Source organism: Cajanus cajan, chromosome 7, assembly GCF_000230855.2.
Source record: "Cajanus cajan strain Asha chromosome 7, NIPB_CcT2T_4, whole genome shotgun sequence".
Lineage (NCBI taxonomy): Eukaryota > Viridiplantae > Streptophyta > Magnoliopsida > Fabales > Fabaceae > Cajanus > Cajanus cajan.
The window spans coordinates 42,652,534-42,669,568 of NC_138523.1; the positions used below are offsets into that span (position 1 = coordinate 42,652,534).

The window sequence follows — 17,035 nt, forward strand, 5'->3', positions numbered from 1 at the left end:
GCTTAATTTGTAAAATGCAAATTTTGAGATAATATTGGTTTTCTATTGTATTTACAATGGACAATTCAGATTAAATTTGTTATAAAATCAACTGTACCCATTTTGTTTTATATGTCATTCAGGTGTGGGTAATGATTTTTTTTTCTTCTTAAATACGCTTTTAGTGCTTTAAATATATTGTAAATTTGATTTTAATTCTTCAAATATAAAATTAATTATTTTGATTCATACACTTTTAAAAACTCTTATTTTTTTCTTTTGTTCAAATGTTATTAGTGAAAATGTATAAAATTATTGATGTTAAAGGTTAATGCTTATTACTATTAAAAAAAATATTTATTACTTTCATCATTAGTTATAAGACCCTTACAATTAAATTATATTTTTTTTAAGAAAAGTAATTAATTTGATAAAAAATATTAAATTAATTAATAATTTAAATTATTTTTTCAAAATTACCTTTAACATTTTTTAAATTAATATTCTCTCTTTTTACTTATCATTTTTCTTGTAATTAATTAATGTTTGGAAGAGATAGACGTCTATGTGTCCATTTATTCTCTTCAATCTTAATAAGAGAAATTTTTTTATCCAATTAATTTCAAATATTTATTATCTTTTATCTAAAATAATTATTTATTAAATAATAATATTTTAGAAAAGATATAATTAATGTAACTGACAATTAGAAGATGATATTATAAAAGAAACAAACAAAAAAGTGAAAAGAATCTTATATATAATGACAGAAGTGGTAATAAGTATAAATATTTTTTAATTTAAAAATGTAGCATTGTGTGTTTTAGATGTTTTAATTTAATTATATGATATATGATTAAATTTTGTTGTGTTGTTATTGTTGTTGTCTTAGAACTTTGAGAGTTTAAGGAGCCTAAGAATTAAGTTATCTTTGAGTTAATTGAATTAGAGTTAGTTAAGTCAACTAAAATAAATATATATAAGATTTTTCTTAAGACGTAAATTTTATAAGTTAATTTTTAATGAAAACTATAAAGATGTTAAAGAGAAGGTCTCTAGAGCTCGATAAATCTTTTCGTTTCCCCATTCCTCTAATTCCTCTCAAACTCTTCTTACAGTTGATTGAAGTTGGTAGATTGATGATTTGAAGTTTACAAAGCCGAGAATACCAAGTCAGTATTATGTAAAGATTTCTTCCTTTTTTCTTCTCTTTTAAGTGACTAGAAGTAAAGGAAGCTTTATTTTGATCACTATTGGATTGTGTTGGTTTTTTGTTGTTGGAATTTGATCTATTGTTGATTGTTTTGATTGAGTGAAGATGAGATGATGAGTTGTTTGTGGTTTTTGGTTCCTTGAAGATGTTTTGGATAGAATTTGATGATTCTTATTTAGAATGGATGCATGTTGTTTCTCGTGATGGAAATGAATTTCACTCATTGTTTATATGTTGTATATTGTATTGTATGTTGTATTTTCTAAGTTTCAAGTGATTTAGGACAAAATTGAGTTCCTACTAAGTGAAAAACTGTCTTCATGTCGAGTGCACTTTCATGGCACCAAACGTGGCTCAAATCAAGGATTCTCAACTCTAATGACATTAGGTGTAGGATTGGTGACACCGAGTGTGAAGACAGATAATTGTTTTTAACTTAGTCACATTAAGTATAAGTTAAATAATGTTAGGCACGAGGAGAAAGAATATTTTTTCCCTAAATTGGCGTTAGGCACTAGTGTCGTGATGCTGAGCATAAATAAGGCAAAGACTATTTGCCTAATTGAGGTCGAGTGTGAAGTTTTGCCACGCCAAACTTGAAAGACTCAAGGGCTCTTTACCTTCTTTACACTAGGTACAAATGTATTGGTATTGGGCATGAACAAGACAGAAAGCTCCTGTCTCAATAGCATCAGGTGTGAGTCACTTATAAATGTGATGTTTTAATTTGTTTATTAGTTAAATAATGATGATTAAAATATATGATGAATGTTGTATGATGATAACTCATTATGCATTAAGTTGATGTAATGTGCAATGATGTTTATGTTGCCAAGTTGTAAGCTGATAGATGATTAAGTGGTAAAGTTGTACGATGTTATAATTGATTAAGTTGATAAATTGTTAGGTATGTGATGAAGATACATGCCTCATTTGAATTACATTTAGACTAAAAAAAAGTTATGTTCTTTAAGTTGTTCCCTCTTAGATTTATATGGAACAAGATGAATGTATAGTCAATTCATATTATAATTGAAGTGACCAACCGAAATATCAAAATGTGGTATTTTTTTTTATAATATTAGTACATATAATTATGTAACAATTTTTAAATAGGAATATAGACAATAAAAAACACAATAAGATTTAAAGTTTGAAAAAATATTTAAAAACTAAAAATAAACAAATAAATAAATAAAACTAGTTTTAGAACTAGAGAGCAAACTTTTAAAATTAGTTTGAAAGTAACATAATGAAATAATTTATATAAAGTCTTATATTTGAATTTCGATCATTGTAAAGGAAAAAAAAAGTACTCCCTTGGGTTCTTAATATAATTGTTTTACAGTATGTGAAAAAGTTAATTTACATTATTTAATTTTACTAATTTCATTAGAAATACAACATTTTTTTTAAAATTATTCTTCCTTTAAATTTGATATCATGAATAAAAAAAACACCTGAACTATAATTTTAATTAAATAAAAGAGTATTTTTAGCTAATAACATTAAATAAGATGAAATTAATTGATATTAAACATGATTTTTTTTGTTTATATACAAATTAAGCAATATTTTTTTTCTTCAACATAATGCAACAAGAATAAAGGCATAGTGTGTCTTAAGGAACCAAATGATAATAAAATCATAATTATAGCATAAATAAATCGTAGCATCCATGATAGAAGCTTACACTATTACAGTAGTGAGCAGTGAGATGGTAGCAGTGACAAGCCAAATAGAAACAAAGACACGAACTCAAACCAAACCTAGTCATTCACGAGACCAAAACAAACCCTAATATCTAGACAAGGCACATACATAGAAAAGGCAAATTAAAGCTTAAACAAGTTCTAAGGTACTACTAAGCATTAAGTAATAAGTAATAGGTAGTAATAATAAGTAATAACATAGGTCTTGTACCAAAGCCAATAAGAGTAAGACTCCCCATTTCTTTATGCATGAGGTGGTGAGCCTCCAGCACCGGGTATAGTGGGCAAATTTGGGGTGCAACCACCAGGGAAAGTGCAAAACCCTGATGGGCCAAACCCAATACCGGTGAAGCTGAAACCTGGGCTTGGGCTTGGAAATATCCCACCAAGGCCTCCAGATCCAAGAAAGTTCTGAGGCTTATCCACATTCTCCTCCTTCAGTAATCTTCCACCTTCCACATTTGAAGCAACCACCATGACTACCATGACCAACATCACCAACACCTTACCCAGTTTCTCCATTCTCTTTTTAATATCTTCTCTCACGCACTCCTTCCTTTGTATTCTGAGAGCACTTAGGTATGTATGCTAGGAGACATTTCTCTCCCTTTTATACTGCCAATCCCTTTGCCCTTTGCTTTTAAATGCACCATTCCTATGTAGGTACACTTTTTTTAATTGAATGCTATTATTATCTTTCAACTTACAAATAAAAAATTTAATCTTATATTTTACATTTAGTAGTAGTAGTAGTATTTTTCTACAACATTTATTATATAGTATCATACTAGTTATTTATTTTACATTTTCCTTTTTTTGTCTCTCTTATTACTGCATAGAAAACAGTTCAAATACAATTTTCAAAGTGTTTTTGTTTGATTTTTAGTCTCCTTTTTTATCCAAAAAAGAAATTAAAAAAAAAAAAAAAGCTTAAGCTGTTATATTTTCGAATTAAATATAATGCTTAAGAATTAATAAATAGAATATTTTTATTAAAAATATAACAAAAAATGCCGCTAATGTTAAACACTGTAGTAGAAAATTTAAAATTATTTATTAGCTAACCTGGAGAATCCTATTTGAAATTAAACATATATTAAGCTGGTCTAAGCCATGGGAACATCTGAGTTGTAAAAATCATGGTCGATGATGAAGCACGAGATACATAATACTAAGTAGTAAGTTTTAAGATCATTTATTATTATAGGTGGGAATTGATGAATCTGGCCAACTAACGAAAGTTGATGTTCAAACAAGAGTCAGGGTCCTTAAAAATCTCTGGACATTGACAGAGGAGTTGATCACATCTACATCTACATCTACCCAACTCAGACACCAATACCAATAGGTTTCCATAACAAAGGTTGGAGATAGCAGCAGCAGTAAAGACTAGGATTTAGTCCAAAAACACTCAAAATGTATCATGTGGATCTATTATTATTAATGTCTTTTATGTCACATCGTCTCGTATTAGTTGACAGATCAATGTTGCAAATTGAGGTGAAATTAGTAGTGTTATTATTTTTCCATAAAAACATATCCTAAGTGTATCAAAGACATTTCTTAAGATTATTAGTAATGTAACTCTTTATCGTGGAGAATGATGAAGCCTTTGTGTCTTACTGATGACTGTGCAGGATTTTGTTAAAAAAGGTGGTCCCGGCGGGGCTCGAACCCGCGACCTTCGGCTCATAAGACCAACGCTCTAACCAGCTGAGCTACGGGACCTTGATATTATTTTGATCATTATTTCTTTATGGATTTTTGTGATTACATTTTTGGAAGCCAAATTTTACAAGCTTTCACTATACATAAAGAGATGTTCCATTAGTCGCGAAAATAATCATACAAGCTTGCAGCTTACGTAAAGAAAGACAGAGCAGAATGTTTCTGCTATTACAGAGGTTATATATTAGTAGCTGTATATGTAACTCCATTAGTTATGAATTTATATCTCTACAAATTTAACTGTGTTTAGTATCATTATGCGGCAAATAAGTTATTTGCCATGATCAAGCCAAATTAAATCATGTAGCTTGCTAACATTTTTTTTATATATAATTTAACACTTCATTCCATTTGGTATAAACACGTTAAACATGATGAAACTCAAATTAAATCACATTAGTTGTTTTACTTTTCCTTTCGAATATTGCCACCGAAACAAAAGTCAAGCAATTGAAGATTGGAGTTATTGGGGAAGGAGCAAGAAAAGAGGGGCATTGAGTGTTGTGTAATTTCTCTTCCTTGACTCATCTTTTTCTTCTGTTGAGACTACGTAGTTTACTAGCCTGATATATTGGTACACTGGTTATATGGGGAATTGAATAATACTCCATTCCTATGCATTAATTTCTTATTTCCTCTGTTGTGGTTTGTTTTCTTGTAAAATTGAGTTTTGTCATTAATTACATTTGGCGGATAACATCATATGGATCTACAAGAATCAACACTATTGAAGCAAATCGATGAATTCGTTTTACATCTGATCTAACAAAGTGGGTTGGATACTACAAATTTCCCAACAAGTGCAACAATCATAACATAGGTACTGATTGTAGTGTTCTGTTAGGAAGTTTCAATTAAATATGGTGGTTTGCATGCAGACAATTGATAGACACCAACACCATCTTTACGAATATCCTCTATCCTGTCCTGTGCTAATTGTCCTTATTATATATGAATTCCACTGCGGTGCCCAGTTGTTATCAACATTACATATGGGTTCTGAAGCAATTTACATTAATGAAATTTGGATCACCTAAAAGTAAAACTCATCATAATGAAAGCAAATGCTTGACAAATACCGAGAGTCTAGGACACTTTGATGTTTTAGATAGGGGAAACATTTAGAATTTAGTATGTGCATGTAGAAGCATATCAAAGTGAGACATTAGAGGTGAGAAGAGGTTAATCTTAAAGTATTCAATCTTACATTTAGAATATCTTGTGTGGATGCTTGACTTGGCTAATTGGTCGTAGAAGGATGCTTTATAGAAACTTTAAGTTCATCCTGGAATGTGTTAATTTGGCGAATTGTATCTTCATAATTAGATTCAAAGTGCTTTCCTGTCCTAAAAATAGAAAGAAAGAAAATTATCTAGATTGCAATTTTCTGTGGTATATTTTCATTTATTTCTATTCATTGGTTTTTTTTGGGGAAGTGGGAGTGAGTAAACACAGAAGGAGATAGCACTTCAAAATCAATATGCTAATTCTTGAATTTTGTTTGGAGATAATTATTATTTATTCTGGTACTTAAATTTTGGATCTATTTTCTTCCAAATCATGACTTTACCTTGTCTGCAAACTTCTTTTGTTTTTGCATGATTTTTTTTCTCTACTAGAGGAGGGCTGCTTGTTTTGGCAGATATGAAAAAGCATACTTGTGGATCTGGACTTGTATGATCTGTCAAAAATAACTAATTAATAAGATCAGCTCAAAGATAAAAGATGTTAAACCCTAAACCCTAACTCATGTGCCCATTTCCCTTTATTGTGACAAGAAGTATGCCAATCAAATTTCCCAAGATTGCATGAAACAACAATCATATTGATTTGGTTGTTATTTCTTCAAAGAAATCATATTATTCATATAAAAATACTACCAATTTTGTTGATAATTAATATTCACTGAAAAATATGATATAATATTTTAAATATTTTTTAATTATATTTTTTATATCCACAAAATTCGAAACCGAAAATAAAAAGAAGCTTTAGTCAAAGATCATTCACCAGTTACCAAGTCCTCCATCCACTCAACTTGCTGAACTAACAAAGACACTTTTTCTTGTCACTTTTCATAGCTAATTAATAGTTAAGTTGAATTAATTTAATAATATTTAAATTAAATTAATTTTTTTCCTTTACTTTTTATCTGATTTTATTACTTTCATTAACAAATCGTAAAGAATATTATTGCTACAATATCAAGAAATGTATTAGTAAAAACCAAAAAGATATTCAAAAGGAAACATTTTGTAACATTAAACCTATGTTTGGTCAGTCGAGAGTCGAGGAGGATGACAAGTGAGGAAAGAGAAAAAAAAATTAAATATAAATTAAATGGAAAGTGAGAAGAAAAATAATTTTAAACTTCTTTAATAGAAAGTAAACCTTTTTTTTTAGGTTCGTCCTAGAGTATTCAGGGCTAATAGCAATGACTAATTTTCCTAACTCCAAGATTTAACGCAACTGCATACACAAGGTAGAATTCGAACTCCTGATCTTGCTTAAGCATAAATTAACCACTACCGTTGAACCACACACTCGAAATTTCAAATTTTCTTTTTAATCAAATAAAAAAATTATTATCATCATATTTTATTTCTATCTTCTCACTCTCATCTCTTTCAAACATATTTAAAAGTGAAATAAAAATATTAATGGTCATATCAACATATTTATAATTTTAAAATTTATGAAAAATATATTTTCAACATGTCTTATGTAAATCTATAATTTCATTATATTAATTTTAAAACTTTTATGTCAATTCACATACCATAAAATGCCATAATAAATTATTTATAAATATTATGATCTCTATTATATATATATATATATATATATATATATATATATTACACATGATACATGTAAATTATATAAATTGCACTAGTAAAAAATAAAAAAAAATATAAATAATTTACATAAAAAAAACTCCAAATAATTTACGAAATGATAAGAATGAGTTTTGCATAAATTTAACTATTATTAGATTTAATTCTCATAAATCAATTTAATTGTTATCATATTAAAATACGCGTTTTTTTTACAATGAGAATCATACTCAATACAAGAAATTTACATTATACGCATATTCTACTTAAATTCAACCAATTAAATTAAACTTTCTTCATATATTAAATTAATTATTGAATTTTTATGCACGTTTATATAATTTATTTTGAAAGAAATAGAAGGTTTTTTTTAGAAACAACTTAAAACATTAAAAAAAAAGTGGTTTAGTGAAATTTTTGGACAAAAACATCCTAGTTAAAATTAAAATCTTAAATAACAGTGACTGTCTCACGGTGTTTTACGCTCTGCACTATCGTGACCTACTTCTTCTAATAATCTAAGCATCTTCATCTTTGATTCGTCTAAGCATTGGTCTCTCTTTGATTTCCAGAATTCCTCTCGTCGTTTTACTCCAGGTTTGTGTTGTTATTGGATTGTAGTTTTAGTTTTAGTTTTTTTTTTTTTCAGAATATGTTTTTTGTTTACTCTGATATCTGAATTTGTTCATGGTGTGTGGCTTCGTTAATTAATTTCGTCTTTGTCGTTGGGTTTGGGACTTGGTATTTCTCTGTTATAAATTGTGATGAAATAATGCTCTGTTGTAGACTGTGCTGTTTATTATTGGTAAGGAAGGCGAGAGCCTTTAGATCAATCATTAGGAAAGCCAAGGAATCAGTTTATGAATTCAGAATAGTTACAATTAGTTACCAACCCCTAACCCCAAATTAACAAGAATTGCAAAATATAGATTAGTCTTAGCTCCCTTTAAACAGTGTGCGACAAATGCGTCGCCCCAATTGATTAGGTTCATGGGAACTGAGATCCCAATGGGTTAGGAAAGGAACCGTTAATGGAGTAGAATTCTTTCTGTAGAAAACTGTGTTTCGTAGCATTGACCGTGGATGTCCATTAAAGTTGGAGGAGGGTATTCAATAAAATCTGAACTACGAACTGGAATATGTAAGCGAGCTAATTAGCACAAATAATGCCATGTGAGTGTTTTTCCCTTTGTTGTCATCTTTGGTTGAAAGAAACTTTTGTCCACTGCAAAGCATAACAGCATTGTTGTCACCTGCATTTTTTTTTCTTTTGTCTTTCTTCAATCCGTCCGAGGTTTTAGGAATCTGAATCCTTCTCCTTGCATCCCCCATCTCTCTTTAGTTATTTAAATTAACTTTAGCAAAGTTGGTATCTGATTTCCTAATGTAATGATATGGATATATGACTCCATATCTTGCCTTCTCCAAGCTAGATCAAGTTTTGTTTCTTGGTCGAGCGATAACCACTAGCTAATGCTTGGTTGAGTCTCCTTGTGTTAACCACCGTAGAAGTCAATGAATTTGATGACCCACCATAACCTCACAAAGCTGCCTCTCTGCCAGTTGCATCCAAATTTCATAACAAACAATATGAATTTGGAAAGCTGTTGAATATGTGTTTGAATTTACAAGTTGCATCCAAATATCATTGACTGTATATGTGTATAGAATATAGATGATTCAATCTCTTTCTTACTGGACATAATTCAGACCTGTTCAGCCTTTAGTACTCAATATAAAACACATTTATTAATCATTCTTAAACGACATCATATAATTTATTAACAGTAGAAAATTATAGCTTTTACATTTGGGCAATTATAGGCAGTAGGAACTACAATCAAGTAATAGGCATACCATTATGCTGGGATCTCATACTCGTCGACACTCACGTCTTATTATTAGGACACCTAACCTAAACTTCACCTCACAAGGGAACAATAGTGATTGTAAGCATACTTTTATTGTCACATACGAAAAAATGGTTTAGAAAAATGTTTGTTGTGGTGCTGTAACGGGCTGTGCAATTGGATTGGGGTGGTGCTGGTCCACTAGGCACACAGCCAACACCCAGGCTTGCTTGCTTTGATTGTGAACAAAAGGACCCACTTAGAAAACAAACATGATTTTATGTTACATTCATTGTTATCCTTTGAAAGGAGACACTTGTTATTATTTGGTCAACGGTACCTGATACATTGTAGAGAAAACAAATTTAGGTATAATTTGTTTAGTTTAGCCCTCCCTTTCATATGGACTATATATAAGGGAGGGCTAAAATTATTTTTAGTTGATTAAGAGAATTTGATTACAAACATAATATTAATATTAATAATATACCTACATTGTACAAGTTATACAGGAAGGGAACAGCGGGTGTGTAAGAAATGGTATGTAATACACAATTCGTAATATTTTTTTTTTCTACTTTAGCAATCAGTATTAATATTAATATTATGTTTGTTTAGGTTCATGTACATTGAGATCTATGGTTTGTGTACATTGAGATCTGTACCGTCAACAAGTATTAACTAAAACTGATGAGTTCTGTACCGTCACGAGTCTTCTTAAGTTGTTGCGATTCCCCATCAGTCTACCTTGACGTTGGCAAAGGATAGACAGCTGAAATACCTCTTTGTTCCTCTCGAGCCGTCCAGTTAAAAAGCCTGTCTTAGCTTAGGAGACCCCTCAGACAAGGTCAATCCAGATGAAGTTGATTCTTTTTGTTTGCCAGGCTAGTTGCCTTCTTTGGTAGGCCAGTTGAAGGAAAAAGTGCTTAGGTAATAATTTTTCGTGCCAGGAGCAGCCAAACAAGTGCCATCAAGTTACAAGTTATTTAAGATATTTTTTTTTAGTAATCTCCTTATTATATAATAGAAGTGCTATATCCTTAGAATTATGCTGTCCCCATGGTATAACCCTCTGGCAGGACGTGGGTCTCTTTCCCACTTCTTTTTTTTAAATTGCTCTTTTCTAATAAGCAACCATTCATTGACTGGGTTTAAGTAATCATTCCTACTACTATTCTCTTGTTACCACTAAATATAGTTTGTTTTTACCTTGTCCCCTGCCCACACCGCTTTTACTGCATTATGCTATCTTCTTTGCTCATGACACGTTGGCTCTGTAATTCTGTTCCCAAGCAGGCATAATGTTTTTTTCTGGAGGATATGGTATTTCGAGCATATAACTGGGTATATTGGAAGAGATGAGTGTAATTGTTAGGAAAAGATGAAAATGAGATGATCAAGTTTGATTATCTTTACCATTTATTTATTTTTTTAAAACTTTAACTTTAAACTAAAAGTATATAGATGAAAATTAGATGATCAAGTTTGATTATCTTTACCATTTATTTTAGAAAACAAACTTATTATCAAGTGTCTAATCAAACTTGCGGTCCTCAACGGTACCAGTATTGGGAACGATTGTTTCCCTTCCCTGGGTGCCTATATAAGCGTGCACAAGGCTCATTCTCCAACACTTCTCACTCACAAAGCAAACTTCTATCAGATTTGACTCGCTCTCTATAAATTTCTAAGTGATTGTGAGGCTTTTTGTAGAGCGAAAGATTGCCAAAACACACCCCCTATACGCATTTAAGAAGATTTTTCTATAAAAGCTTGCTCTGGAGGTTCTTTTAATTCTCTCTCGCTTTCTCCTTTATTTATTTTACTTATAACGCTACGTGCATGCAACAGATTGATTATCATGTAGATAGCGGATTAGTACTCATGTTGTAAATTAATATAATGTAAATTATTGTATGAATAATAAAATAAAAGGGGTAAAGATTTAATTATATCCATTATTATGCTAAACTTATCATAGAGTACCGAATTAGGGCGTTATGGGATGTCTAACACCTTTCCCACACGTAATCGACCCCCGAACTTGATTCTGGCTATGAAGGCCATAATTAATTTTTGAAAACTTTTTCTTTTTTTGGTGTTTTGAGTAAAATATCGGTGACGACTCCTTCGAACATTTTTCAAAAACCATTAGTGAAGGATTAGTCCGGTCTTAGGGCATTCCAAAATTGATGAGATTTTCAAAACGAAGTCCAAATCATTTGTGGACAAGATCGAAATTTTTTGGGTTCCGACAGATGGCGACTCCATTGGGAAAGCTAAAAGAGGGTCAGACCCATTTAATGATAAATTTAGCATAATAAAAAATAATAATTAAATTTTTACCCCTTTTGCCTTGTTTGTAAATATTTGTTTTTAGCATGGCTTTAATAATTGCTTGTTTGTTAAATTTTTGCACTTGTTTGAAATAAACTGTACACAAACCCTTGCACACTACAAGTTCCCTCTATACCTGGGGGTAAGAGAGATGACTATAGGAAGTGGTTGATGTAGAAAGGGCCTTAGCTGCCTACAGGTCATTGTCGAAAATCATGCTCAAGATGATAACTGGTTACTTTAGCTTGATACTTTGGACAGACCACCGATGTCTGCCAATTGACAGTTGTCGATCGAGATAGAACGTTAGCGGCATTCCAGAAAGATGAAAAGTGTAGTAGAAAACGTCGAAGCGATCTCATGAGTTCGTTTTGTCAACGAGATCTGGATCACTGCTTTGTACGAAACCTTTTAAATCTACTGTTTTATTTTTTGACTTCATTCCTTTGGGTATTTTTTTCCCCTAATGCTCCTTTTAGACTTTTTGATTATTAAATATGATTTTTATTTTATTTTATTTTGGGTAATCTTTACTTTTTAGAAAAATTCTTGTGTGTTATAAATTGTTTATTTCTGTCCACTATTAGTGCACTGGTCAAGGCTATACGTAGAAATTAATTCCCTAATCTTATGTGTGTAAGAAATAATATTAATAGGGAATACACCTGAAGTTATTGCATGCTAGTAGTTAATGCTTGTGTGTTTCTATAGTCTGATGAAAACAATTTCAGAGATTTTATATGCCGAGGATGCGTTTTGAGCTATTTTGTCTTGATTCTGACCCAAAAGTAGAAAAGAAAATTGTTTTTGCAGCTGTGGAAGATATGAATTGGGTTCAGCGTAAGATCTACCTTTACAATGTGACTTTTGGGCTTTATATGTTGGATTGGTGGGAGCGTTGTACTTTCAGTATCCTTTGTTGCACTCTCTTGGATTTTAACTCCTTTATGCGTCTTTTCCTTTGTGATTCTCCTTGAATGCAAAAATTTGATCATTTCTAGATATTTATGTGAGGTTTTTTCTTTAAATAGTTCATCAATTGTTGGAAACTTGTTTGTCACATGCCTTCTAAGTTAGCTGAACATTGATGGTTAATGTTTTTGGTGTCCTTTGTTTAGTAAGCCAACTGAAACCATGTTAAAGAATTTTGACCAAGTTAAGAAATTTCTTGAATTCATATGCTATCATGTCTGTTTGGTACTGCTTGTTGGAGTTCCTAAGCTTTTGCAGATATTTTGGTGTTTGTATTAATGTGTTTCGTTATACGATATGCTACTCAATTCATCAAGAGGTAGTGCATCTCCTCCCTTCTCATCCATATTTTTAAGTAGTAACATTAATTGCATTCAGCATTTCTTAACATGCAGGTAGTTTGCTGGATTATAATGATATATGGATATTAAGGTGCTAGTTTTGATTGCACTTACTCTTGTTAATTAGGAATACATATCACTGCAGAGAATATTTTACATTCATGTAGTAAACTGCACACTGCCATTTTTCCACCTGTGCAAACTCTTAATAAATAATATCTTTTGTTTGGATACAAACAAGTCCCACATTGATAAAATAACACAACAAATAACAATTTATATAATACAAACATACTTCAATGATTGAGAGGCCTTTTGGGTGATGACCAAAAGCAAAACTATGAGGGCTTAGGCCCAAAGCGGACAATATCTCATCATTGTAAAGTATGTTTGTGTAATAGCCTTATAAAAATAACTTTCATAAAATATCTCCTCAAACAAATACCATAAAATAACCCCATCAGTGGTATTAGAGTCGCAAGTTGGATTCGGTGACAACCAATAACCCCTCATAACTCATAACATATAATGTGCTATATAAAGACAGATTTCACTGCATGAAAAGTTAGGTTCCTTGTTTGAGAGGAGGATTGTTAGGATACAAACAAGTCTCACATCGATAAAATAACACAATAAATAACAACTTATATAATACAAACATACTTCAATGATTGAGAGACCTTTTGGGTGATGACCAAAAGCAAAACCGTGAGGGCTTAGGCCCAAAGCGGACAATATCTCATCATTGTGGAATATGTTTGTATAATAACCTTATAAAAATAACTTTCATAAAATATCCCCTCTGACAAATATCATAAAATAATCCCATCATCTTTTTACTTCAGTATTCTCCTAGATTTGTCTCTATCGACCATAATATATAGGCTATATGTAAATTTTGGAAGTCAGATCTATATATATCATCTTACCAACTTCTACATTTATCTGATAATAACCTTTGGTCAAAAACTTACAAAGTTGATACTTCTGCACCAATTATTTCCTTCGCTGCAGTTGTAAATTAGAGATCCAAGCCAAAATAGGCACAAAAACATACAATTCTTGGGGGGCTTATATATTTATATTCTTAGCATTCAATATGCAAATCATTTGTAGCGCTGCAATATACCATTATGAGAGCCCTTTATATCTTAGCCTCAAGGTTGTCAAACTCGAGAGTCTACACAAACTCGTGGAGCTCTCGTAGACTCAACTCGTAGACTCGTAAGAGTCTATCTAATATTAAAAGATATTAAAAAACATGAACACACACAATATGATTTCACTAATTCAACATTCTAAGTTTGAAATAAGTCAAATAACAACAATAAAATGTCATAATACAAGTCTTAACCATACATGTTAGGAGTAAAAAGTAACATTAACAGCTCTAACAGACCAAAAAATCAAAATGTTAGGAGTAAGAGTAAGTAACACTAATAGTCTAACAGACCAAAAAATCAAAATGTTAGGAGTAAGAGTAAGTAACACTAACAATCTAACAGACCAAAAAATCAAAATGTTAGGAGTAATAAGTAACACCAATAGCTCGTCAAAGTGTAGGGACGATGCCGGAAGCTGCAATGACGGCGTCGGGCGGATTGAACGAAGTCGGCGGATGGAGAGAGATCGAAGAACATAGAGGAGGCAAAGTGTTCTTTTCGTATGCGGCGGAGGGAGAGAGATTGAAGAACAAAGAGGTATGCGCGGAGGGAGAGAGGTCGAAGAACAAAGAGGAGGCAGTGTTCTTTTCGTATGCGCAGAGGGAGAAAGATCAAAGAAAAGAGAGGTACTTAGGAACCCTAGCTGAAACGACGTCGTTTTGGGGCATTTAGGGGGCAAAAAATTGACTCGCTGACTCGCCCTCAGACTCACGATTCTGAGCGAGTCTACCCGAGTCCACCAAAAAAAGATTCTATTTGCGAGTTAACCAGTTTTGCTAACCTAGACTCATAGACTCGTACGAGTTTACAAGTTAACTTGCGAGTTTGACAACCATGCTTAGCCTCTGATTTAGCTACTATTCTCAATTCTTAACATGCAAGTAAATGTAGAATTATAGATTCTTTGTACACAATACTTCCACAGCCTTTTGATATAGTTATAATAAATACTCAAATCTTCAATTAATTTGTTACTGAAGCAACATACGTTGCAATTTTATTTTTAGCAATTAGCAGCCTTTTTGGAAGTCTTTACAATGCCAGTGTTTTCTAAAACTGGACTGAACCAGCTTGGAAATGCGGCCTTATTTCTTTTATAATTTCTTATCCTGCTATTGCAAGATAATATCAGTGCATGTTGTAATTGAAATCACTGTAACTATTTAATACTTTTTAATGTCAGGTATGTTTAGTAAGAAGCAAAACCATTCTCACGAGAAGAAGCAAATGTAGATGGTTACTTGGGAATTTAAATTAGTTGCAGCCGGTGTATTTGGTATAGCTGACTAGGGAATATCTTGATTTAGAATGACTTGGAATTTCTTAAAGCTACCCATAAATTGCGATTCTCATGCCTACTACTATACACCGTCATGAATCTTATTTGAACGTTTCTTTTCTTGTAAGCTTGTATGGTATGCCAAGTGGTATTCTTTACATTGTAATAATTATTGAGAATGTTCAATGCTAAGTTTTGACTTTTGAAGAGTGAAAACTGTGATCTCATCGCAGTGCCATCAAAGGTTTCAAAATAGGGAATGACTGAAGATGTTGGAATGACTGAAGATGTTTAAAAGTTTAGTCTTTTTTTTTTTCCTTCTAAATTGAAGAGGATAGTAATAGAAAATTAGATGGCCATATGATAAATTTTTTTATATTCAATTTTTAAATATCATCTAAATGGTCATGGATGAGTATACAATATAATTTTGTTTTTACTTTGTCCCCTGCCCACACCGCTTTTACTGCATTATGCTATCTTATTTGCTCATCATACGCTGGCTCTGTAATTCTGTTCCCAAGCAAGCATAATTTTTTTTTTGTTGTGGATATGGTATTTCGAGCATGTAACTGGTATGGAAGAGATGAGTGTAATTGTTAGGAAAAGATGAAAATGAGATGATCAGGTTTGATTATCTTTATCATTTATTTATTTATTTATTAAACTTTAACTTTAAAGTAGAAGTATATAGATGAATAACACCTCATGGCTTACAACATAGCAACATATCAATAACATCTCAACATGACATCAAACAACTTTAAAAAAAAAAAATAACTTAATCATTTAAACTTATACCACGACCATATCATTTAACATACAAATCCACATAACATATGAATAACTTGGCAACAATACGTTATATGCATAACACCTTAATTACATGTGTCGTTATGTATTCATATATGGAGATCTCTTTCAATAAAGGTGAATAATTTAAGTGGCTTGATCCTTTCAAACCAACAACGTGATCTTTTCAGTTCATCTAAATCAACAACCAATTTGGATAAAAATATATAACATGATTTTTCGAATTTTTCCACTCAAACGAGAAAATCTAGTATTCTTGTCAAAATAAAACAATTTGAGTCTAAGTCTACCACGATGTAGCTTGCATAAATTAGTCACTTGTGTGATTAGTTCACCGACTACACTCCAAATACCCTTTCAGTATTTAGTTAGGAATTTTGGTCTCCGACCTTGTACCTTACTTGGTTTGTCACTTTATACATGTATATCTCAACCTTGTTCACATATAGATCAATATTGGTCACTTATAATTAATATAATTTGACTTGACCCCTATATTATGGTCACTTGTACTCGATATGTCTTGACCTTATCCACACACTACATCAACTACGATCTCAATAGAGACTCAACCATCCACTTCAAAAGTCAACTACTTAAAAAGTGTTTTTATTAACTGGGATCGTAGAGCACCACACTAATATCATCACAATGAAATATGCAACTTTATAAAAATACTTTCTCCTCTAATCCTAAGTCAATCAACACAACACACCTTGATGCCTTAATGCCTCAAGCATTCTCAGCCTCATCACCTCAATAGTTCAACAACCAATCATTTATATATATTATCCCAAATTAATATATATAG

The 17,035-nt window shown here is 31.5% G+C and overlaps 3 long non-coding RNA genes and 1 other non-coding gene across 4 annotated transcripts; 3 read left to right on the forward strand and 1 right to left on the reverse strand.

Moving 5' to 3' along the window:
• Window positions 1-811: 811 nt before the first annotated feature.
• On the forward strand, window positions 812-4,512 carry LOC145949555 (uncharacterized). Its single transcript, XR_014427846.1, has 2 exons — window positions 812-3,483; window positions 4,112-4,512. It is a non-coding gene; the product is annotated as an uncharacterized LOC145949555 (long non-coding RNA).
• Window positions 4,513-4,558: 46 nt separating this feature from the next.
• TRNAI-UAU (transfer RNA isoleucine (anticodon UAU)) lies at window positions 4,559-4,632 on the reverse strand. Its single transcript has one exon. It is a non-coding gene; the product is annotated as a tRNA-Ile (tRNA).
• A 3,440-nt stretch (window positions 4,633-8,072) lies between these two features.
• LOC145949556 (uncharacterized) lies at window positions 8,073-10,645 on the forward strand. The gene is made up of 2 exons (XR_014427847.1): window positions 8,073-9,859; window positions 9,938-10,645. It is a non-coding gene; the product is annotated as an uncharacterized LOC145949556 (long non-coding RNA).
• A 2,373-nt stretch (window positions 10,646-13,018) lies between these two features.
• LOC109808593 (uncharacterized) lies at window positions 13,019-15,627 on the forward strand. The gene is made up of 2 exons (XR_014427848.1): window positions 13,019-13,060; window positions 15,316-15,627. It is a non-coding gene; the product is annotated as an uncharacterized LOC109808593 (long non-coding RNA).
• Window positions 15,628-17,035: the final 1,408 nt, after the last annotated feature.